Raw genomic sequence first — 24,477 nt, forward strand, 5'->3', positions numbered from 1 at the left:
AACAGTATGTAAATCCAGGGTCTGACATGAAGAAAGTATTCAGAAAATGTCATTTTCCTTTCCGAGCTCAGGAGTGTTCGCCAACCTTCCTCTCTTCTTGCTGGTTAGTTGGGGAGCAGACTGAGACTTGAGGACATTGCTGTTGGTTTGGTCTGCCTACCATGGGTGAGTGCATCCTGAACTTGAACCAACCAGAGAATTGGGAATGAGTCAACATAAAAAATGAATAGTAAGGGCTTCCCTGGTGGCGCAGTGGTTGAGAGTCCGCCTGCCGATGCAGGGGACACGGGTTCGTGCCCCGGTCCGGGAAGATCCCACATGCCGCGGAGCGGCTGGGCCCGTGAGCCATGGCCGCTGGGCCTGTGCGTGCGGAGCCTGTGCTCCGCAACGGGAGAGGCCACAACAGTGAGAGGCCCACGTACCGCAAAAAAAAAAAAAAAAAAAAAAAGAATAGTAAAAAGTTAAAAAAAAAAAAAAAGGCTGGAAAGCTATATAGTGAAATAGTGTGGTTTCTTGGGTAATGAGTTTAAGGTGATTTTTTTTCTTCTAGTTTTATTGAGGTATAATTGACATACAGCACTGTGTAAATTTAAGGTGTACAGCATAATGATTTGACTTACATATATCATGAAATGATTACCACAGTAAGCTTAGTAAAGATATACAAAATTAAAGAAGTTTAATTTTTTAATTAAAAATTTTTTCCTTGTGATGCGAACTCTTAGGATTTACTCTCCTAACAATTTTCATATATAACATACAGCAGCATTCATTATGTTTATCACGTTGTACATTCCATCCCTAGTACTTCTTTATTCTGTAAGTGGAAGTTTGTACCTTTTGACTGCCTTCATCCAGTTCCCCTTGCCCCTACTCCCCACTTCTGGTAACCACAAATCTGATCTCTTTTTCTATGAGTTTGTTTGTTTTTGAAATATGATTGACCTACAACACTATGTTAGTTCCTGTTATACAACATAGTGATTTGGTATTTTTATGCATTTCAAAGTGATCACCATAAATCTAGTTATGATATATCACCATAAAAAGATATTACATATTTATTAACTATATTCCCCACACTGTACAGTTCATACCTGTGACTCACTTATTTTGCAACTGTGTACCACGTAACTTTCCTCACTTATTTCTTCCCTCTCCCCACCCCCTCCCCTCTGGCAAGCACCTGTTTGTTCTCTGTGATTCTGTTTCTATTGTTATGTTTTGTTCTTTTGTTTTTAGATTCCAAATATAAGTGAAACCGTACAGTATTTGTCTGTTGACTTATTTAACTTAGCGTAATGTCCTCTAGGTCCATCCATGTTGTTGGAGATGGCAAGATTTCATTCTGAGTAATATTCCATCATTTATACACCACATCATCTTTTTTTTTTTAATAGGGGTATAATTGTTTTACAATGTTGTGTTAGTTTCTACTGTACAGCAAAATGGAGTTCCCTGTGCTATACAGCAGGTTCTCATTAGTTATCTGTTTTATACATATTAGTGTATATATGTCAATCCCAGTCTCCCAATTCATCCCACCCCCTCCTTTCCCCCCTTGTATACCACATCATCTTTATCCATTCATCTATTGATGGGACAAGATACTGCTTCCATATCTTGGCTATTGTAAACACTGCTGCAATGAACATAGGGGTGCATATATCTTTTCTAATTAGGAGTGGAATTGCTGGATCATATGGTAGTTCTATTTTTAATTTTTGAGGAAACTCCATACTGTTTTCTATAATGGCTGCACCAATTAACATTCCCACTAACAGTGCACAAGGGTTACCTTTTCTCCACATCCTTGCCAATGCTCATTATTAATTCTTTTGCATGTAGCTATCCACGTTTCCTGACACCATTTATTGAAGAGGCTGTCTTTTCCCATTGTATATTCTTGCCTCCTTTGTCGTAGATTAATTGTCCATATAAGTGTGGGTTCATTTCTGGGCTCTCTATTCTGTTCCATTGACCTATGGTTCTGTTTTTGTGTCAGTAGTATACTGTTTTGATGACTGTAGCTTTGTAGTATAGTTTGAAATCAGGGCGTACACCTCCAGCTTAGTTCTTTCTCAAGATTGTTTTGGTTATTTGGGACCTTCTGTGTTTCCATACAAATTTTATAATTATTTGTTATAGTTCTGTGAAAAATGTCATTGATATTTTGATAGGGATTGCATTGAATGTGTTAATTCCCTTGGGTAGTTTGGTCATTTTAACAATATTAATTCTTCTAATCCATGAACACAGTTTATTGTTCCATCTGTTTGTGTCGTCTTCAGTTTCTTTCATCAGAGTCATAGTTTTGTGAGTACAGGTCTTTTACCTCCTTAATTAGATTTATTCCTAGGTGTTTTATATTTTCTTTTTGCTTCTGGGCATTTTTTAAAGTTCTAAATGCAATTTTTATTTAAATTTTAGAAAAGTTTTAGATTTACAGGAAAATTGCATATATAGTACAGAGAGTTTCCATATACACCATACTTGGTTGCCCTTATTATTAATATCTGATGTACCATTTCACAGTTAATGAACCAATTTGATACATTGTTAAATTGAGTCCTTAGTTTTTAGCTAATGACCTTTTTCTGTTCCAGGATTCCACCTGGAACAGGCGTTTTATTTATTTATTAATAAATTATTTTATTTTATTTATTTATTTTTGGCTGCATTGGGTCTTTGCTGCTGCACGTGGGCTTTCTCTAGTTGTGGCGAGCGGGGGTACTCTTGGTTGCAGTGTGCAGGCTTCTTGTTGTGGTGGCTTCTCTTGTTGCAGAGCATGGGCTCTAGGCACGCGGGCTTCAATGGTTATGGCGCGTGGGCTCAGTAGTTGTAGCTCATGGGCTCTTGAGCGCAGGCTCAGTAGTTGTGGCGCATGGGCTTAGTTGCTCTGCGGCATGTGGGATCTTCCCGGACCAGGGCTCGAACACGTATCGCCTGTGTTGGCAGGCAGGTTCTTAACCACTGTGCCACCAGGGAAGCCCAGACGTTATATTTAGTCATGATAACACTTTAAAAATACTGGAATTCATAATTCCCTGGCGGTCCAGTGGTGAGGACTTCGTGCTTTCACTGCCAAGGGTCCAGGTTCAATCCCTGGTTGGGGAACTAAAATCCCACAAGCCGTGCAACGTGGACACACACACGCAAAAAAAAAAGATGAAAAACACTGGAATTCACATATATTACTTATAAGGTATGTTCTTTATTAGAGATGTGGTCTGATGGACACAAACGTTAGCTCATGAATTCTGAACGTAACTAAATTCTGAACGTAACTAATTCTGAATGTAACTAAAAGTAAAAGCAGAATTTGGCTTTTCAATTCTGGATCTTGTGTGACCTTATCTTTACCTCATTAAGTGCTGTGTATTGTACAGACAGATTCTTAAAGGCCAAATTTCTGCCGCGGGAAATAGTTTAAGAGGTGAGTATGGGTGTTAATTTGTTTTCATGAAAAGTCCGAACTCAGGAAGAAACTGATTTGGGCTTCTGACCCAGATTTCAACTTGAGTACTTCAGAGGATGAGGTGATCTGTAAGTGACCACTTGGACAAAAGGTCAAATGAAAAAGAAATGAGTTTTTTGGTGGCACAAAACAGGAGGCCCTGGGCTTCCCTGGTGGCGCAGCGGTTGAGAGTCCACCTGCCGATGCGGGGGACACGGGTTCGTGCCCCGGTCCGGGAAGATCCCACATGCCGCGGAGCAGCTGGGCCCGTGAGCCATGGCCGCTGAGCCTGCGCGTCCGGAGCCTGTGCTCTGCAACGGGAGAGGCCACAACAGTGAGAGGCCCGCGTACCGCAAAAACAAAACAAAACGAAACAGGAGGCCCTCTTCTCATATAACAAGATCCTCTGGCCTTAGAAAAGCCATGTTAGATCTGCCCTTTCAGATTCTGACGCTTTATTTTGTACTGATATTTCATATTTGTGGTGGTATTGGGCCTTCCTTATCTATAGTGGGCCAGAAACTGTAGCTAGGTAACATCCCAGCCCAAGCTGGAGTGGAAGGAGGGGCTCCAACGGATACTTGGGAGCTACTGCAGACCACCCCCTTGTCCTCAATCCCCACAGGAGTTTCCTAGGAAATAACAAGCTCCTATCAAATAGTGATGTCAAGTGGCCACAGATGAGGTTGAGAGGGAGACTGGAGCCATGAATGCTTCGGGTCAAGTTTCCATCCACAAATGATGGAGCCTTCCACTGATATGGCTCTAGGGCACTGAGAAGTTTAAAACTATGGGACAGTGTTACACCTCTGCCATGGCTTTATAAAGTTGTAACTAGGATAGTGCTAGTTGTGAGAGTACAGGCCAAGGACAGTTGACCCTTGAACAACGTGGGGGTTAGAGGCACTGACTTCTGTGTGGTTGAAAATCCACATATAACTTTAGAGTTGACCCTCTGTATCTGCAGTTCTTCAACCACTATTAGTTCCCATTATTGATATTTTGGCCAAGTTCTCTGCAAAATTCTAATGATAAAATTTGCCCTGCTTTTGCCACAGGAGTGTTTGTGAATAACGTGAAAGTGCTTTGTAAAGTGAGCGTAATACAATGAGGTCATGATTGAGAATGCCTTAGTGTGTTTTGTAGGCTTCACCTGTGGTTCCCATTAATTCACTGCATCATCCCCACCTTGGAACACCCTTAGGAACCTGAGCTCAGGTTAATAAGCAGCTCTAAAATGAAATTGTGGTATATCTCTTCAGAGTTGGGTGAAGTTTCTAGAAAAATATTCCTGTAATCCTGTTATAGCTTTTGGTGACCTTTCTAAAACATGGCAAGTGCTTTTTTTTTTAAAAACTAGAGCCTGATGTCCACTGGGACCTGGATATCAAATGGAGACGGGCGCTGCTGCCGTCGTGGACTGTTCATTCGTACTGCACTTCAACATTTTCTCAGACAGCATCCAGTTCTCACAACCACCACAAGTTCACATTCTTATTTTATGGGTGAGCCAAATGTTAGCATGGTTGATAGACTCAAATGCAGGCCTCTGACTACACCCTCTCATTGCATTATGCCTGAAGATTGAATTTCTTGGGTAGGACTTCAACCAATTTGTTACTAGTTGCGGCTCCTTCCAAGACTTGTGAATTGTGTAAGAGTGGATCAGGCTGGCCTAGGACTGGTTTGTACACCCGTAAAGAAGGCACTTAAATGTTTAGAAAATGAATATCAGGTAAGCCGCTCCTTCCCAGAGCCCTGCCGCGTCTATCCCCCATCCTGACCACTGGTACACCCCATATTCCCCTAACTCCTAGGGCTGCAGCGCAGACGGGAGGCCAGGTGGGCATCGCTAGGCCAAAATTGGGCTTCGAAGGTCGCCTCTCCACCTCCACCCCCAGTACCGGAGGACGCGGCCTAGTCTCCGAAAGGAGGCTGGTGTGCGGGGCCCAGAAGCGCGCAGACCCCACCGCCGCTCCCAGCCAACGGACCCGAAAGACTACAGCCCCCAGCATGCCCCGCGGCCGCCCGCTCGGCCCGGCGCGCGTGCGCGGTGGCGCCGCCGAGCGCCGACAGGGGCCGAGCCTGGAGCCTGACAAGCGTTGGCACAGTGGTGGCGGAGGCCCGCGGCTGCGGGGCAGCTGGACGTACCCCGCGGGGCAGGTGAGTACGGAGCGAGAGGTTGGCCGAGACTCGCTGGGTCTGCGGGGCCCGGCGCCCACCCATGCCCCTCCGGTGGGGACACTAGGGGCTGTGGACCGACCCACTGACCCACGGACTGACGGGCCGAGGGGCAAGGCGGCGCCGTCGCCGGCCGGCCCTCGCTCGTGCGGCGCGCGGGGCTGGGGTCCCGGCTAGGCCCGGGCTCTCGAGGTCGGGCGCGAGGCCTGAGGGGCGCGGGCGGTGATCGGGGCGGGGGTTGGCCTCCCGGGGAGGGACCCCCCAGCCGGCCCAGCGGGAATGGGGGGCTCCCGGCGCCTGAGCTGTAGTGCCTTGGGGGCTCGAGCCCGATAACGGCCCCCTCCTGCGGCTGGGAGCAATTTACAGAAGCCGCACCTCAGGCCGGCGACCTTTTTTGTATTTTGGGTTTTTTTGATAAAACGGCTGCTTCGAATACGTTTACAGCAGCAGAGTCCTCTTCAGGTGTGACTTGTAACTTTACCTTAAAGATTCAAGTCTGGGGTCAGAACACAGGCTCAGACTCTGGCCAGACTCTGAACACACTGTAGTATGGGGTTTTAACGCTGGAGAAATTGAGGCATGTACTATCCAGGACTCAGCCAGTGTGGTTAGGATTGGAATTTTGAAAATTATTCTCATACATTGTTTAATGATAGATCCAAGATGCTTTTTATATGGGGCGGGGGGGAGAGGTGATTTAAAGTCTCTTTTTGGTGACGAATGACTGTATCGTATTTTCCAGTCTTGTGCTGCATATGCGATTTGTGGGGGGTTGGTGGCCCTTTTTTGCTTGCACTTTGGTGGGATATTTAGAGGTGTCTGGAATATTCTTTACCCTTCTTTCTTTTTCTTTCTTGGTAAATTCAAGTTCCTAATCAGACTCTGTTTCACAAAAAGTGAATTTTCAACTTCGACATACATTTCCTCCTCATCTCTTTTCCGTATCTTCCAGTTCTCTCTGAACTCTAAACGATGGAGTTATATCTTCTTTGTTTTACATATTTATTTCTGTTCTCCATAATTAGCTGGTAATTGATTCTAAATAATAGTCAACATCTTTCCTGTCTTTTAATAATCCCAGGTGCCTGTAGCCTTTTCATCACTAATTGTTACATTAGCCTGGGCTTTAGCCCTCTTCTATCCCTTTTTAAGCATGGATGTGTGTAATCTGGGAGAGAGGGCCGGGGTGAGGTGTTTCTCTTGACCAGATACAGGTAACAGGTGAACACGACCCATGGCATCAACTTTAGAAGGCTGTGAACAAAAATTGTTGAATATTAATCTTGTGAATTTGGGAACTTGTCAGGTTGACAGAAGAGTCGGTGAGGTACCTCACAGAAATGAACCTGACGTCAGGGTAAAATATTGAGAAAGGACCTCAGGAATCATCTCTTTTATCATACCGGCATCTTTCAGTGCCCAGAGTGGATGCTGGGGACACCTTGTTGGCTTAGAAACTTAAACAAGGTTCTGTGTGTTTGTGTTTTTGGTTTCTCTCTTCCTAGTTCTCAATGAACGCTTTGGCAGGAGCTCAAAATCTGGTACATTTGATAATTTAACATCAGTTTCATCTGCTTATTCTCCAGATTGTCTCTCTTCCTCAGCTGGTGACATCAGTAATTTTCCACAGCAGCCATTCATGAGCTCATGCAGACTGTCACAAGGAAGTGGAATAGCACAGAGGGTGGCACATACAGGAGAAATAAGGATCTTGTTTCTTTGCCGTCACATATTACACAAGGAGTGAGACAGGAAATCTGGACTGAAGCACAAACTATGCGGGAGGGGTTAGCACACCAGAGTCCAGGCTTCCACATACGGTAATAATCATTGGTACCACTTACTGAATCTCTTCTCTTTGCCAAGTGCTGTAATCGTCACAGTGAAGTGCAGGTTTATCATTGTCATTTTATATGTGTGTAAGTTGAAGTACAGAGGTTAAGTGATTTGTCCACAGACATAGTGACAGGGCCAGAATGCAAATTCAGGTCTCTGATTCTGACATCCCCGCTCTTCCTACTGCACTGTACTACCCTACCAACATATATGTTCAAGTCTTTCTCATTCTCAAAGAAAAAAAACAAAAAACCCCACCTTTCCTGTGGCCACCTTTCTTCTTCAAACTACTGTCACTTCCCATCTGTTTCCTTTCTAGATTTGTCCTTAAAAAGCAAACTCTATGCCCTTCTCTTCCGTTTACTCCTTATTTCATTGCAGTCTGGCCCCCACCCCTCGACTCTATTGAAATTTTTCTCATGAACTCCACTCAGCCATTGATTGAATACCTACCTTAGGTACCATCTTCTAGACTTACAAAGAGGCTGAGATATGGTTCTTGCCCTGAGGGAGTTTAGGAGCTAATGAGGGAGAAAAAGAATTTCATACATGTCACTGTATGTTAACTCCTGACGAGCAGTCTTTGCTCTTGGGAGTGGGGGAGGAAGACTTCACTGAGAAGGTGATAGTGGACTGCCAACAGAGAGAAACCCTAAGTTGTTCCAGACAGTGGTGTCAGGACTGCATGCTTAGGTGTGGACTTTTAGAAGTTGTTAGAAGTTGTATCTCGCCAGTGAGAGATGGTACAGTTGAAATATACAGTGTAGGCTTTAGAGTCTGCCAGACCTGGGACCTGAGCCTTAATTTCTTCTTCATAATACGTGCCTACAGTGTCAGCTCTGTGAAAGTAGGGCCTTTGTCTTTTTCACCACCCCACTCCTCTCTCCTAGAACACTGGTCAGTAGATGTTTGTGGAGTGAATACCTCACAGGATGTTGTTCAGCTCGCGGGAGGTGCTAGATTCCCAGCAGCACCATGTGACTGAAGTAACGACGCTGACGTTCAGTGTGGTTTATGAACTGATTTTGAAGACACCATTGTTTGAAATAGTATACATATATAATCACCTCCCCTTTTTGAACATTTAGGCTTGTTAATTTATGCTCACAATTCATAAATGAGGAGAGAGACGTTCACCTCTTTTCTGTAGGCACAGTTAACTGCTGTGTTTTCACTTCCAATATTATGCCTCTTTTTCAGTTATAAACACATCTCTGCTTTTTCTAAGTGTTTGTGATGTAGGTTTTGTATGTATTTTTTTTCTCTGCTAATGTTCTGGATTGTTTGGGGAAGTTAGTTTCTTTGGACTCATTAAATACCTTTATCAGTAAGAGTAACGTGAGAAATGAGATTGAAAGCACCAGTCCAGTCATCAGAAGGCTTATTCTTGGGAAGGGCCTGATTTCCAATTAGGGCTAATAGATTTTTTTTTTTTTCCTTAACAAAACCATACAACTATTCCTGGTCTTCCTAGATACCTAGTTAGCCTTCTAGCTAACATTCTAAATGCATGAAACAACAGATCATTTCCCTCTTCATGTGTTTGAGTTTCATTTGTAAATATCATTAATTTGTGTGACTTGAGGTTATAGGATTAAAGTCCAAGTACCACTTTTTTGTTTTGTTTTTGCTTTTGAAGTCAGTGGGATATAGTAATTAGCACCTACAATAAAGGAAGGAGGAGAAGGAAATAATCATTTGCATTTAAAAAGGATTTCTGTGCTGGGTAGAGAGTAGAATCTGCAGAATCAGAAATTCTGAGGGGTGGACCCCAGCTGTCTGGGTTTTAAGAGCTGTCTGTTTTTGTGTATTTCTAATTTATTTACTTATTTTTGGCTGCATTGGGTCTTTGTTGCTGTGCGCGGGCTTTCTCTAGTTGCGGTGAGAGGGGGCTACTCTTCGTTGCGGTGCATGGGCTTCTCATTGCAGTGGCTTCTCTTGTTGCGGAGCATGGGCTCTAGGCACGCGGGCTCAGTAGTTGTGGCTCGTGGGCTCTAGAGCACAGGCTCAGTAGTTGTGGTGCACGGGCTTAGTTGCTCCGCGGCCTGTGGGATCTTCCCAGACCAGGGCTCGAACCCAGTCCCTTGCATTGGCAGGCAGATTCTTAACCACTGCGCCACCAGGGAAGCCCTGTCTGGGTTTTAAAGAAGCCCTCCAGGTGATTCTGATACACTCTGCAGTTTGAGGACCACTGATGGAGTTTAAGAGAGAGGGAACAATATTGTAAAGTCAGGGAACTAAACTCCATGGTATTGCTGAAGTGTAGCTTGTATTTTTTAAAAGTCGTTATTTTATATGCCTAAATAAAGAAATAAGATAAGCTAATAAAACGTACATTACATAATCAGTCTAAATCACTTACCTTGGAATGTCAATAAAATGGACATAAGTCCTATATCCCACATTATGTGAGAAGGCCAACACCCTCCCCCAGGTTTTTCAAATTTAACTTCTTTAATTCTCATAACAACGTGTAAGGTAGGAATTATTATCCCTATTTTCAGACCTTTCTTTGATTTTCCCCTCAAACCACAGTCAAGGCTATTATGAGTCCAGCAGGCTTTCTTGAAGGTATGGATGCCAAAGGGGTATTACCTTGCAACAGCACACTAACTTAAATTGGGGTTTGGATTGTTCTTTGCTTAAGAGGCATTTGGTCCACCCCTAAGGCCTCCCCACTCCCAGGCACGCAGCATGTCACTGTCTCATGGGTGGCTCTGTCCTGAAGGATGCAGCTCCCTACCCATCTCTGGACTGCTGTTCCCTTCCCCTCTGTAGTCCAGGCCACCCCTACCTCCAAATTTCCATTAATTTCCTTTGCTAGACAATCGATAGATCTCTCCTTTTCTAATCCATGGCTTCAAGGTTTACCTTCCACCTTTAAGGAGCTTATCAAAATATTTTCCCAAAGATAAACCTCCTCTCTGGGAAGCATTCTGGAGCCAACTTTATTTTTTTTAAATAAATTTATTTATTTATTTTTGGCTGCGTTGGGTCTTCGTTGCTGCACGCGGGCTTTCTCGAGTTGCGGCGAGCGGAGGCTACTCTTCGTTGTGGTGTGCGGGCTTCTCATTGCGGTGGCTTCTCTTGTTGCCTAGAGCACGGGCTCTAGGCACACGGGCTTCAGTAGTTGTGGCACGCGGGCTTAGTTGCTCCGCGGCGTGTGGGCTCTTCCCGGACGCAGGCAGATTCCTTTCCTTCCTTCCTCCCTTCCTCCCTCCCTCCCTTCCTCCCTCCCTCCCTCCCTCCCTCCCTCCCTCCCTCCCTCATTGGGTCTTTGGTGCTGTGCGTGGGCTTTCTCTAGTTGAGGCAAGCGGGGGCTACTCTTTGTTGAGGTGCGTGGGCTTCTCAATGCGGTGGCTTCTCTTGTAGCGGAGCACGGGCTCTAGGCGCTCGGGCTCAGTAGTTGTGCCTCTCCGGCTCTAGAGCACAGGCTCAGTAGTTGTGGCACATGGGCTTAGCTGATCTGCGGCATGTGGGATCTTCCTGGACCAGGGATTGAACCCGTGTCCCCTGCATTGGCAAGTGGATTCTCAAGCACTTCGCCACCAGGGAAGTCTTTGCAAGCAGATTCTTAACCACTGTGCCATCAGGGAAGTCCCAAGAGCCAACTATTAAAATAGTAATTTTCCACTGTCATATTATTATAATATTATAAAATTTTAGGTTCATTTTAGGGATCACTAGGTTAATTACCTTGCTTCAAGTGACGTATTAAACTCAAATAGCAATAATTTGTTACTAATTTATTCTTTGATTTCTGTTTACAAAGCTGACACTATAAAGTAGAAAAGGCACATTTTTTAAAAATCCAAATCCTCTCCCAAACTAGACAAATATACTTCATTTAAAAAAATCTTCAAAGGGCAAGTTCCTCACAGCACTGTTTTTATTGCAAAAATTGCTGTTAGGTGCTTAAATGTTGTATCTACAGATGACTACATTAGTAAATTATAGGACATATGGTTATAAATACTGCATAATTACTGGGGAAATGCTGATAATTTGATGTGCAGTAGAGAAAAATATTTTAAAATCTGAAATATAAGAACTGTGTATGTGTGTAGAGAAAAACCAAAAGAGAGCATAGGAAAGAAGAAAGTGTGATTTATTGAGATGGCAAACTTGTGGCAGAATTTTTAAAAATTTTGATTTCTGTTAATGTCATTGTGTTAGTATAATTACAGAGGAGAGTCCCGCACTTCCTTCCCATGATAAACCCAGTGACTGTATATGCTGCAGAGATTTTCTTCTGACCTATAGCTTACATATATCCTGCTACCACTTAAGTCTGTCATCTGTGTTCTCAGTAGAAAAGAGCGGACCTGTGTAAAGTGCCCAGAAGTGCTCGGAAGAAGCTCCCCTGAGCCTCGGGCTCTGACAGCCAGTGTCCTACCTGACCCCAGCTCGGGTGTGGCTGGGGACCAAGTAAGCGCCCGATCTGTGGAGAAAACTCGGGACAGGGAGGCATATCTGTACAAGTAGATTCGGAAATAGCATTTTTTCCCCCTTAGAGTCTATCTTGCAAATTGATGTACTTTTCTGGTCTCCTGGTTTATAAGCATCTTTTTCCTTTAAACTGCTTTTAGTGACTTTTGCTTTGGGCAGAGTATTTCATTTCAGTGTACTGGAAAGAAACTGCAACTCCATGTGAAGTCATACACCTGGGGATCTTGTTTAGCCTTAAACAAAACAAAACAAAAAATTGGTGTGGAAACCTGGTTTCAGCAGCTTAGGGAGTTCCTGACTTCACAGTTGCCGTTAAGATGTCAGATTCATGCTGAGCAGTGTTAGAAAAGTGTTAGTTACAAATGAGAGAGAACGTGATTCTTTTCACAGTTATATATATAAGCTATCTCTAATAGTGTGCACCTTTTTTTTCACTTTTGCTTTCTTTGGTTTCGTATAAATCCCTGTGGAGATGGATATTTGAGGTGATAAGTAGTAGCCCTGTGAGAGGAAGAGGAAGGCAGGATACAGAGAAACTGCATAGTTGTTTTAAGTTCAGGCTTCATTTGTGGACCTCAGAAAACTCAAGGACACATTCTTATTCCCTCAGTGTTCTGTACTTAAACTGTAATTTTAAAAATTGAGATATAATTCATGTACCATAAAAATCACCCTTTTAAAGTATACAATTCAGAGGTTTTCAGTATATTCACTGTTGTGCAACCATCACCACTAATTCCAGAATATTTTCATCACTCCCAAAAGAAACCACATACCCACTAGTAGTAATTCCCTATTTCCCCCTCCCTCCAGCCCCTGGCAACCACTAATCTACCTTCCTTCTCTATGGATTTGCCTATTCTGAGCATTTTATATAAATAGAATTATACATTGTGTGGTCTTTTGTGACTGGCTTCCTTCACTGAGCATAATGTTTTCAAGGTTCATCCATGTTGGTACATGTGTCAGTACTTCATTCCTTTTTATGGATGAATAATATTCCATTGTATGGATATACACATTTTGTTTATCCATTCATCACTTGATGGACATTTGGATTGTTTCCACTTTTGGTTTTTTGTTTTTGTTTTGTTTCCACTTTTGGACTATTATAAATAATGCTGTTGTGAACATTCATGTACAATTTTTGATGTGATATAATTATTTTTAAACACAATACCTCTGTACTTTTTCAAAAAAGAGAACATTTAAAATCAAAACTAATGAGCCCCATACTCCTACCACAAAATCAGCCATATTCCTTTTTATATTACCTTCAACATGTATATATTTCTTAAATAGCTGAAATCACATACTATCTTCATGCTGATGACTACTTTTCTTCTCTTCCCTCTTCAACTCACTTCAACTGGACTTCCACCCTCACCATTAAAAATTAAAGCTCTCTCATAAATCGTAGCAATGTTTTCTTTCTTTTTTTTTTGCAGTACGCGGGCGTCTCACTGTTGTGGCCTCTCCCGTTGCGGAGCACAGGCTCTGGAGGCACAGGCTCAGCGGCCATGGCTAACGGGCCCAGCCGCTCCGCGGCATGTGGGATCTTCCCAGACCGGGGCACGAACCCATGTCCCCTGCATCGGCAGGCGGACTCTCAACTACTGTGCCACCAGGGAAGCCCCGTAGCAATATTTTCTTAGGTCAGTCTCCCAAGGCAATAGAAATTTAAAAATGGGACCTAATCAAACTTACAAGCTTTCGCACAGCAAAGGAAGCCATAAACAAAACGAAAAGACAACCTACGGAATGGGAGAAAATATTTGCAAATGATGTGACCGACAAGGGCTTAATTTCAGTAATACACAAACAGCTCACACAACTCGATAACAAAAAAACAACCCAATCAAAAAATGGACAGAAGACCTAAATAGACATTTCTCCAAGGAAGACATGTAGATGGCCAATAGGCACATGAGAAGATGCTCAACATCACTAATTATCAGAGAAGTGCAAATCAAAACTACAATGAGGGGACTTCCCTGGTGGCGCAGTGATTAAGAATCCACCTGCCAATGCAGGGGACACGGGTTCAAGTCCTGGTCTGGGAAGATCCCACATGCTGCAGAGCAACTAAGCCCGTGTGCCACAACTACTGAGCCTGCGCTCTAGAGCCTGTGACCCACAACTACTGAGCCCGTGTGCCACGACTACTGAAGCCCACGTGCCACAACTGCTGAAGCCCGTGTGCCTAGAGCCCGTGCTCCGCAACAAGAGAAGCCACCACAATGAGAAGCCTGCACACCACAATGAAGAGTAGCCCCCGCTCACCACGACTAGAGAAAGCCCGCGTGCAGCAATGAAGACCCAACACAGCCAAAAAAAAAAAAAAAGGAAAAAAAAAACTACAATGAGGTATCACCTCACACCAGTCAGAATGGCCATCATTAAAAAGGCTACAAATAGTAAATGCTGGAGAAGGTGTGGAGAAAATGGAGCCCTCCTACACCGTTGGTGGGAATGTAAATTGGTGCAGCCACTCTGGAAAACAGTATGGAGATTCTTTAAAAAACTAAAAATAGAGTTACCGTATGATCTAGCATCCCACTCCTGGGCATACATCTGGGGAAAACTCTAATTCGAAAAGATGCATGCACCCCAGTGTTCACAGCAGCACTATTTACAAAAGCCAAGACATGGAAGCAACTAAATGCTCATTGAAAAATGAATGGATAAAGAAGATGTGGTGTATATATAATGCGATACCACTCGGCCATGAAAAAGAATGAAATAATGCCATTTGCAGCAAGGTGAACGGACCTAGAGATTATCATTCTAAGTGAAGTAAGTAAAACAGAAAAAGACAAATATATGGTATCACTTATATGTGGAATCTAAAATATTATACCAATGAACTTATTTATAAAACAAACAGACTCACAGATATAGAAAACAAATTTATGGTTACCAAAGGGGAAGGGGGGGAGCGGGATAAATTAGGAGTTTGGGATTAGCAGATACAAACTACTATATATAAAATAGATAAACAACAAGGTCCTTCTGTATAGCACAGGGAACTATATTCCATATCTTATAATAACATATAATGGAAACATATGAAAAGGAAGATGTATATATATATGTATAACTGAATCACTTTACTGTACACCAGAAACTAACACAACATTGAAAATCAACTATACTTCTATTTTAATTAATTAATTAATTAAAACCAAAAGTTCAAGAAAAATAACACAATTAAAGCTCTTGTCAGTGTCACCACCAACCTCCAGCTTGCCAAACCAATGACCAATTCTCTGTCCTCCATAACACCTGACCTTTAAGTAGCACCTGACACTGATGATCACCTCCTCCTCGTAGAAACACTTTCTTTTGGTTTCCACAGTGCCACACACTGCTAGTGTTCCTTCTACTTCATTGGTCACTCCTCAAACTATTTTTTGTATATTTTTCTGCCTAACCTCTAAATGTTGGAATGTTCCAGGATCTGGTCCTCGGCCCCCTATTCTGCATTCTCTCCTTAGCCACGACATCTAGTCCTGGTGTTTCTCAAATTCACGTCTCCCGTTCTGACTACTGCGAACTCTGTACTCATATATACAATTGCCCAGTTGACCTCTCCACTTAGAGGTCTAATAGACACCCCCACTGAACATGGCCGAAGCAGATTGCTTGCTAACCATGAAACCTGCTCTCCCCCAGTCTCCCTTCATCTTGGTTAATGGGATCTGCACAGTTGCTCAGATCAAAAGCCTAGGAGACATCATTGATTCTTCCCATTATCTACCTCTATATCTCCAAATTATATCCAGAATCTAGTTACTTGTCATCAACTCAACTGATTTGGTCCAAGATACCATCTGTCACCTGGACAGCTGTAATAGTTTCCACTCTAAACCCCTCTGTAGTTCATTCTTCACAAAGTAGCCAATGCGATTTCTTTAAAAACCTAAGTCAGACCGTGTCATGCCCGTGCTCAAAGCTCTTCAATGGCTTCCCATTAAAATGAAGTCCAGAGTCTTTGCTATGAGCAGTAGGCCCTACATAATCCAGGTTGTCCTGCCTTTCCAGTGATATCTGCTACTTTCCCCCTCATTGCTCCATCTCAGACACACTTGTCTTTTATTTCTCCAGTATAATAAATCTTTTGTTCCTTAAGGTCCTTGCACAAGCCGTTTCCTCTGTTTGAGCTTCTAAGTCTTTGTGGAGCTGACTCCTTATCATTCTGGTGTCAGCTGAAATGTCATCTCCTCAGAGAGGCCTTTCCTGACCACCTATCAAAAATAGTCCTGCCCCTACCTGCCTCTGAAATTATTCTTTCATTTACTTGTTTATTGTCTGTTTTCTGTCACTAATATTAATAGCTGGCTTTATTAAGCACATACTATGTGCTATGTATTGTGATAAATATTTACATTTTCTCATTTGTCATCATTTTACAGATGAGGAAACTGCAGGTTCACAAAAGCGAGAACTTTGCCTTGTTTTACTGCTATATCCCTTGCATGTGGAACAATGTCTGGGGCATAGTAGTTGCTCAAAAAATATTTGTTGGTTGGATAGATGAACAAAAGACTCCTAGATTTATATCTCTAGTTTTTACATCTCCTTGAAGATGTAAACTTGTGTATCCAGTCACCTGCTTAACAGCTCCACTTGGATTTCTAAGAAACATTTAAATTATCCTACAACTCTTCATTCCCTCTTCCCCCAAACCTGTTTCTTTCCCACTCACCAGCATATTAGTAAATGTCATCATCGTAAACCCAGGAATTCAGACGAGAAACCTAGGCCTCACTCTGGGATGCTCCCTTTCTTCACTCCCCACATCCAACCCAGAAGCAAGGCCTGTTGGTTCTGCCTCTGGTTATATCTTGAATCCATTTACTTCTCCCCACATCCACTGTCACCACTTTAGTCTCACTCCCCGTCCTCTTTCCTGGAGCTTGTACTTCCAGACTGGTCTCACTGCATCCACTCTTGTCTCTCCACAAGCCATTTGCCAAACGGCAGCCAAAGTGATTTTTTTAAAAACGTGTTAGTTCACGCCACCGCCACGTTTAGGATCCTTTTGTAGCTTCCCATTGTCCTTAAAATCTAAATCCTTCACTGTGACCTACAGTCCCTTGACAGTCTGGGTGCCTCTACCTCTCCAGTTTCCTCTTACCGTTGTCCCCCTTGTCCATTGTGTTTCAGTTACTGGGCTTTCTCTTCTTCCAAGGCCTTTCCCCACCTGAGAGCCTGTGGACTTGCCTTTCTTTCTGCCCATGACTCTACCCTCATCTTTGCAAGGCTGGCTTCTTGTCCTTGCGGTTTCAATTCAAGTAGTGCTAGTGCGTCAGTGATTCCTTCCCTGGATTCTTTTTGTTTTGGTTTGGTTTTTGGTATTTGGGAGGGGGGGGGTGCAGTAGAAAAAAATAGTAGCTTTATTGCTTTCCCAGGCAAACCTTCCCTGGATTCTATATCACATCACCCTTTTGTTTTATTCAGATCACTTGCCATACTCTGAAATTCTTATTTATTTATCCATCTATTTGTTTTCTGTTTGATTTTCCCCCTCTAGATTGTAAATCATTGTTGCCCTAGCACATGGTATGTTTTGGGGAAATATTTGGGGAGTAAATGACAGATATACACATTTCTGAGTGCACATGCTACATACATTTTCCCTTAATATTATATCATAAATAGTATCCATATTTCTTTAGTCCCTATAATTGGACTTCTTTTTTTTAAATAAATTTATTTATTTTACTTATTTATTTTTGGCTGCATTGGGTCTTTGTTGCTGCGCGCTGGCTTTCTCTAGTTGTGGCAAGCGGGGACTCCTCTTCGTTGCAGTGCGCGCGCTTCTCATTGCAGTGGCTTCTCTTGTGGAGCACAGGCTCTAGGTGCGTGGGCTTCAGCAATTGTGGCTCATGGGCTCTAGAGCGCAGGCTCAGTAGTTGTGGTGCACAGGCTTAGTTGCTCCGCGGCATGTGGGATCTTCCCGGACCAGGGCTTGAACCCGTGTCCCCTGCATTGGCAGGCGGATTCTTAACCACTGCACCACCAGGGAAGTTCCGCCCATTTTATTTTTTTAATTGGATTGTTTGTTTCCAGCTCACTGAGTTTAGAGAATTCCTTATATTCTGGATACGTGTTCTTTATTAAATGTGTGATTTGAACATATTTTCTACCACCAGTGGCTTCTGATAAAGTCTAATTTAATCAAGTTTTTTTCTTTTATAGATCATACTTTTAGTGCAATATCTAAGAAATCTTTGCCTAACCAAGGTCACAAACATTTTTCCCTATGTTTTCTTCTAGAAGTTTTGTAGTGATTCTTCTAGGACCATTTGTTGAAAAGACTGTCCTTTCTCCATTGAATTGCATTTATATGTTTGTTGAAAATTAATTATTTACTTTCCTAGGGCTGCCATAATAAATTATCACAGAGTGGGTGACTTAGAACAACAGTAATATTGTCTCACAGTTTTGGAGGCCAGAAATCTGAAATCAAGGTGTCGGCAAGGCCATGCTCACTCTGAAACCGGTAGGGGAGGATCCTTCCTTGCTTCTTCCAGCTTCTAGTAGCCCCAGGCGTTCCTTGGCTTATTACACTATAATTCCAGTCTGTGCTTCACATGGTGTTCTCCCTGTCTCTTCATATTTTCTCTCTATATATATCTGTGTCCAAATTTCCCCTTTTTATAAGGACACGAGTCATAATGGATTAGGGCTTACCTTAATGAGGTCGTTTTAAGTTGGTTAAATCAGCAAAGACCCATTCTCCAAATAAGGTCACATTCTGAGGTACTGAGGGTTGGGACTTCAACATATCTTTTCTGGGGGACACAATTCATAACGTTAATTGACCATATGTATGGGTCTACTTCTGGATTACCTATTCTGTTCCATTGATCTATATGTCTTTCCTTTTGCCAGTGTCACCTGTACTACATGTAGCTTTATAGTAAGTATTGAAATCAGGTAGTGTGAATTCTCCAACTTCCTGCTTTCAAAATTATTTTGAGTATTTTGATTCCTTTGCCTATCCATTTAAATTTTAGAATCAGCTTGTCAGTTTCTGCAAGATATCCTACTGGGATTTTGTTTTGTTTTGTTTTGAGTATAGCTGCTTTACACTGCTGTGTCCGTTCCTGCTGTACAGCATAGTGAATCAGCCATACGTGTACATATATCCCCTCTTTTATGGATTTCCTTCCCATTTAGGTCACCACAGAGCACTAAGTAGAGTTCCCTGTGCTATACAGTAGGTTCTCATTAGTTATCTATTTTATATATAGTAGTGCATATATGTCAGCCCCAATCTCCCAATTCATCCCACGCTCCCCTTTCCCCTTTGGTATCAATACATTTGTTGTCTATGCCTGTGTCTCTATTTCTGCTTTGCAAATAAGATCATCTATACCATTTTTCTAGATTCCACATATATGCGTTAATATATCATATTTGTTTTTCTCCTTCTGACTTAACTTCTCCCTGTATGACTCCTACTGGGATTTTGATTGGAATTATGTTGAATCCTTTCCTTGTTCCCAATCTTAGGGGGAAAGCATTCGGTCATTTATCATTAAGTATGATGTTAACCGTAGGATTTTTGTAGATGCCTTTTATTAGGTTAAGGAAGCTTCCTCTATTTCTAGATCTCTGAGAGTTTTTATCATGAATGGATGTTGACTTTTGCCAAATGCTTCTTTTGCATCTATTGAGATAATCATATAGTTTTTCTTCTTCAGTCTGTTGATATACTGAATTACATTGATTGACTTTTTAAATATTGAACAAGTCTTGCATTCCCAAGATAAATCCCACTTGGTCATGATGGTATTGTTTTTATGTATTGTAGAACTTATTGGCAAAAGTTGTTCATAATATTCTCTTATTATCCATTTAATGCCTCCAGGATCTGTAGTAATGTATCCTCTTCCATTCCTGATAATATTGGTAATCTGTGTCTTCTTGTTTTTCCTGTTCAGTCTGATCAGAGGTTTGATTTTATTGATCTCTAAAGGAACAGATTTTGGTTTCATTGATTTTTCTCTCTTTTTTTTTGTTTTCCATTTTATTGATTTCTGTTATCTTTATTGTTTATTGCTTTTTTTTCTTCTGCATACTTTGGACTAAATTTACCAATAAATTCAACAACTTGGATAGTGGACAGATTCCTTGAAAGTACACAAACTATCAAAGCTCACTCAGGAGACTTCCCTGGTGGCGCAGTGGTTCAGAATCCGCCTGCCAATGCAGGGGACATGGGTTCGAGCCCCAGTCCGGGAAGATCCCACATGCTGCGGAGCTACTAAGCCCGTGCGCCACAACTACTGAGTCTACGCTCTAGAGCCCGCGAGCCACAACTACTGAAGCCCGCGCACCTAGAGCCCGTGCTCTGCAACAAGAGAAGCTACCACAGTGAGAAGCCTGCCCACCTCAACGAAGAGTAGCCCCTGCTCCTTGCAACTAGAGAAAGCCTGCGTGCAGCAACAAAGACCCAATGCAGCCAAAAATAAATAAATTTATTTTAAAGAAAAAGCTCACTCAGGAGGAATAAAGATAATCTGAATAGCCTTATCTCTATGAAAGAAATTGTAGTTGAAAATCTTTCCATGAAGGAAACTCCAGGCACAGGAGACTTCATTGGTGATTTCCTTTCAACATTTAAGGAAGAAATAATACCAGTTTCTACACAAACTCTTCCTGAAAATGGAAGAGGGGGGACTACTTCCCAAATCATTCTATCAAGCAGATATCATCCTGATACCAAACCTGAAAAAGGTGTTATTAGGAAAGAAAACTACAACCAAACATCCTTCATGAACATAGATGCAAAAATTCTTAACAGAGTTTGGGCAAATTGCATTCCACAATTTCTGAAAAGGAAAATACACGACAATGACTCGGTAGGGTGAGCTTCAGGTAGTATTCCTTGTGTTGCTTGCAGGTGCTCTCTTCCCTACCGTGGGTAGCTTCCTCACACACACGCTCTGACCAGTATTCACATGAAGGTTTGGGGGTGCTCTCTGCAGATTGCTGGAGCTCTCTGTGCAAGTCTCTGCTCTGCAACTTCAGGCTGCTTCGGCCACCTCTAGCTCCCAACTCAGCTCCTCTGCCTTCCTGGGTGCCCAGTCCTGGCTGCAGACTCTCTCCAGGCGGTAGCGGGCCGTCACAGGGCTCAGCTCAATTGTTTTCTCTGTCTCAGGCTTCACTGTCCTGTGCTGCCTGTCATCCAAAGTTTGAAGACCATCGTTTCATGTATCTTTCTGGCTTTTTAGTTGTTCAGGTTGGGAAAGTAAATCCAGTCCTTGTAACTCCATCTTGGCCAAAAGCGGAAGTCCATAACTGGAATGGGAAATGATTAAATCACATTTTATTGTGTCAGTATACCCAGATTTGATTAATTCCCCTAATGTTTGACATGTAAGTTGTCCTCATGTTTTTGTTGTGTAGGTGATGCTGAAGTAGACCTTTTCATGTACATACCTTTCCGCGTCTATTGAATTATTTCCTTAAGATAAGTTTCCAGGAGAATAGTTACTGGATCAAAAGGCATTTTAAAAACTTACATGCTTCAAGATGACAGTCTTTTAATCTGCCTCCAGTATATTTCTTGTTTTTCAAAAGTTTCTGCCTCTCAGTACCCCTGTGACAACAGTAGGGCCGCCGGTGACGTGGCTGCTTTAGCCAGCTCCCAGATGGCTGCTTTCAGGAAGGTTTCCATAGTGACCGGATGCTGGAAAAACCTGCCTGCCCAGATTGGCAATATCACTTCTGGCTCCTGTTGGGAACTTGGGGACTAGGGGGTAGTTGGTAAGAGAAATGGCATATACGTATTATTGCAGAGACTCATTAAAATATATCCAGATCTGACCGTTTCTCACTGTCCCCATGGTAGCAAAGCCAACATTATTCCTACTGCGTCACCCCCTCCTGCCCTGCAGTCTTCTCTGTACAGCAGCCAGAGAGAGCTTTGAAATCCTAAATCAGATTCAGGTTTGCCTCTGCTCAGAGCCCTCCTGTAAGGAGAATAAGTTCCAGTTCTGTACTGCACTGCAAGGCCTTCCTGAGCCGGCTGCGCCCCCCGCTGTGCTTCCTCCTCCTCCCCAGCCCCTCTCCCCCGCAGCAGCTGCACCTGCCACATCTGTTCCTGCCTTGTCTTCACCCTGCTGCTCCTGCTACCTGGATCTTCCTTCCCTCAGGAGCCATAGGACTTGGTCTCCCACTTCCTTTTGTTTGGGTCTTTGCTTGGATGTCACCTTATCCTCAGAGCTTTTCCTGACCACGTTAGCGACATGGCTCCTCTCTTCTGACTCTCCTGTACCTTTATCCTGCTTTATTTTCCTCAGACTACTGTAGTTAGCACCATCTAACACAGCTGGTGTTACGTTTGTTGTCTGATTCTCTGCTGTGATGTAATGGCTGGGACTTTGGTTTTTCACTGTTGCGTCTCAACCCTTAGAACTATGTGTGGTTCATGGCGGTGCTCAGTAACTGTTGAGTGAATGAATGAGGTGGGCAAGCCAAGGCTGGGAAAGGGAGCTGCGGACTGAGAACTGTCTTCCCAGCCCCCTCAGTCCTCCACAGCCAGAGACAGCTCCTTTCTTCCACTTATAGACAACGCCTGCTTCCTCCACACTTTCTCTGCCCTTCTGGAAGAAACAGCCAAATCACTACCTCTGAGGAGTCAGTGATGAGGAGTCTTTCTGATGATCCCAGCTGGCATGTGTTACGTTGAACCATACGAAGTTGTCGTTTTTACAGGTTGTAATGGCTGGATATCAGCAGTATCACATGGCCTTGAGTAACCTCAGTGTAGAGGGCCCAGATATTCACAGTAACTTTCTGGAAATTATGAGGACTCCTGCTAATTGCCTGATGCTTCCTGAGCACTTGCTGTGTGTCAGTGTGCCGGGGCTCTTTGCGTTCTCACTTCATCCTCGTAACCACTGTGAGACGTAGGTACCGTTGCTCCAGTCTATGGAGAAGAAAACTGAGACTCAAAGAGGTGACGTGAACGTGCCCAAGGTTATAAGAAGGGGGGAGCTGCAGAGCCGGGATTTGAGTCCACATCTGTCCGACTAGAGAGGTCTTCACTTTAAGCGCAGCGCCGTCCGGCCTCTGCACAAAGGTGGCAGAGGATGAGCTCGGAAGCCTTGCCCTCCTAACGCTGGTGCCCCAGCAGCGTGCCTGCCCAGGGCTCCAGGCTGGCGGTGGCCTGGCTGAGCACGGGGTTATTTCCTGGCACTGTCAAGCTGGTGGCCGAGTGACATCATCTCCCCAGGTGGGGGTGGGGGGAGCATGGTGGGGCAGGGGGCACAGTTATCTGGGTCCGTTTGGGAGACTGTACGTGCATCTCTTCTAGGCTTGTTTTCTCATGTGTGAGGACCACAGATAGTCTGCTTCAGAATATGCTGTGAGGACTGAATGATGACATGATTTTAAGAACTTCTAGCTCAGTCCCTTTAATGTTAAAATACTTGCTCCATCCAGCACAGAATTCTGATTCAAATCAGGCCCCGCATACCTGTTATACTGAAGGAAGACGTTACATTTTCCTCACGCAGAACAGACAGACAAGTCTAGGATGGCTGGCCCATTAGGGAAGCGGGTTCTGCCATCTGTTTCTCAGCAAGGCTTGTCTGGAAGCAAGAGGGCTCCCTCCCAGCTGGGCATCAAAGCCTCCATGATGGGCATTTAGCCCAAATGTGGCCCGGTCAGGGTGTGTCTGGGGGCAGGAGTAGAGGTTGGTGACCCAGCTGAGCTGCCCTTGGGACAAGCTGTTTGGCCCCAGATTTGCAAGTGTGTCTTTAAAGAGAACTGGGATTTTTTTCACGTGCCCATTTTTCAACATTCGCTGGAGGAAAGGGTCCATAGGGTAATGTTTTCTCACAGTGCCCTCGAAGTGGTTCTTTGATTTTCCTTTTTTGTTTCTTTCTCACTCACCTGACCCTTCTCATTTACCCCGAATTCCCAACAGCAGACAGCACGCAGGAGACGAGGCCAACAGCTGTCACCTCTGAGGTCCCGTCACTTGAAAAATGGCAAAAGGAGGTCTAGGCCTAGGTGAATATGATACCAAAACCTAGAAGGCAACTTGCCCTAAAATATTTCACCCACATCTCCATTGTTACCTTCCATTTATGTTACCTTCCTTTCATTTCATGGTTAGAAGTAAAAGGCTTCATATTCAGAAAAAGGCTGAGAAAGCCACCCCTCAAACTGCATTTCTGTTGAAGCTCGAGTGGGTGATAATAGGCTCTTGCCTGTTCTAATAGGAGCAGGCTAGAAATAGGAACTCAGAGGGAGCCCAAGTGCTGACGCATCAGTTGATGGCTTATTTAATTTTTTTAAAGTGAGATATAATTCACATGCTACAAAGTTCGCTATTTTTAAAGTGTATAATTCAGTGGTTTGAGTATTTCATACTGTTGTGTAACTGTCACCACTCTCCAATTCCAGAACACGTTTCATCTCTGCAAATAGAAACCCTGTACCCATTAGCAGTCACTGTGCCTTCCCCTCGCCTCCAGCCCTTGGCAGTCACTAATCTACTTTCTGTGTCTAGCTAGGGGTTTGCCTCT

The 24,477-nt window shown here is 43.4% G+C and overlaps 1 protein-coding gene across 12 annotated transcripts in view; it reads left to right on the forward strand.

The window, feature by feature from the left end:
- Positions 1-5,516: 5,516 nt before the first annotated feature.
- Positions 5,517-24,477, forward strand: part of SGSM3 (small G protein signaling modulator 3) — a 30,859-nt gene continuing 11,898 nt past the window's right edge. For 2 of the 12 annotated variants that reach the window (XM_089920045.1, XM_089920044.1), the window contains exon 1: positions 10,758-14,719. The gene's annotated coding sequence lies outside the window, so the exon portion shown is untranslated. Of the gene's footprint in view, positions 5,621-10,753; positions 14,720-23,873; positions 23,960-24,477 lie in introns of those variants that run through there. The other 10 variants (XM_089920046.1, XM_089920052.1, XM_089920047.1 and 7 more) reach the window with 8 other exon arrangements.

The sequence above is a fragment of the Delphinapterus leucas genome, chromosome 11, assembly GCF_059928025.1.
Source record: "Delphinapterus leucas isolate spDelLeu-1000000601 "Yukka" chromosome 11, BTC_Dleu_Yukka2, whole genome shotgun sequence".
Lineage (NCBI taxonomy): Eukaryota > Metazoa > Chordata > Mammalia > Artiodactyla > Monodontidae > Delphinapterus > Delphinapterus leucas.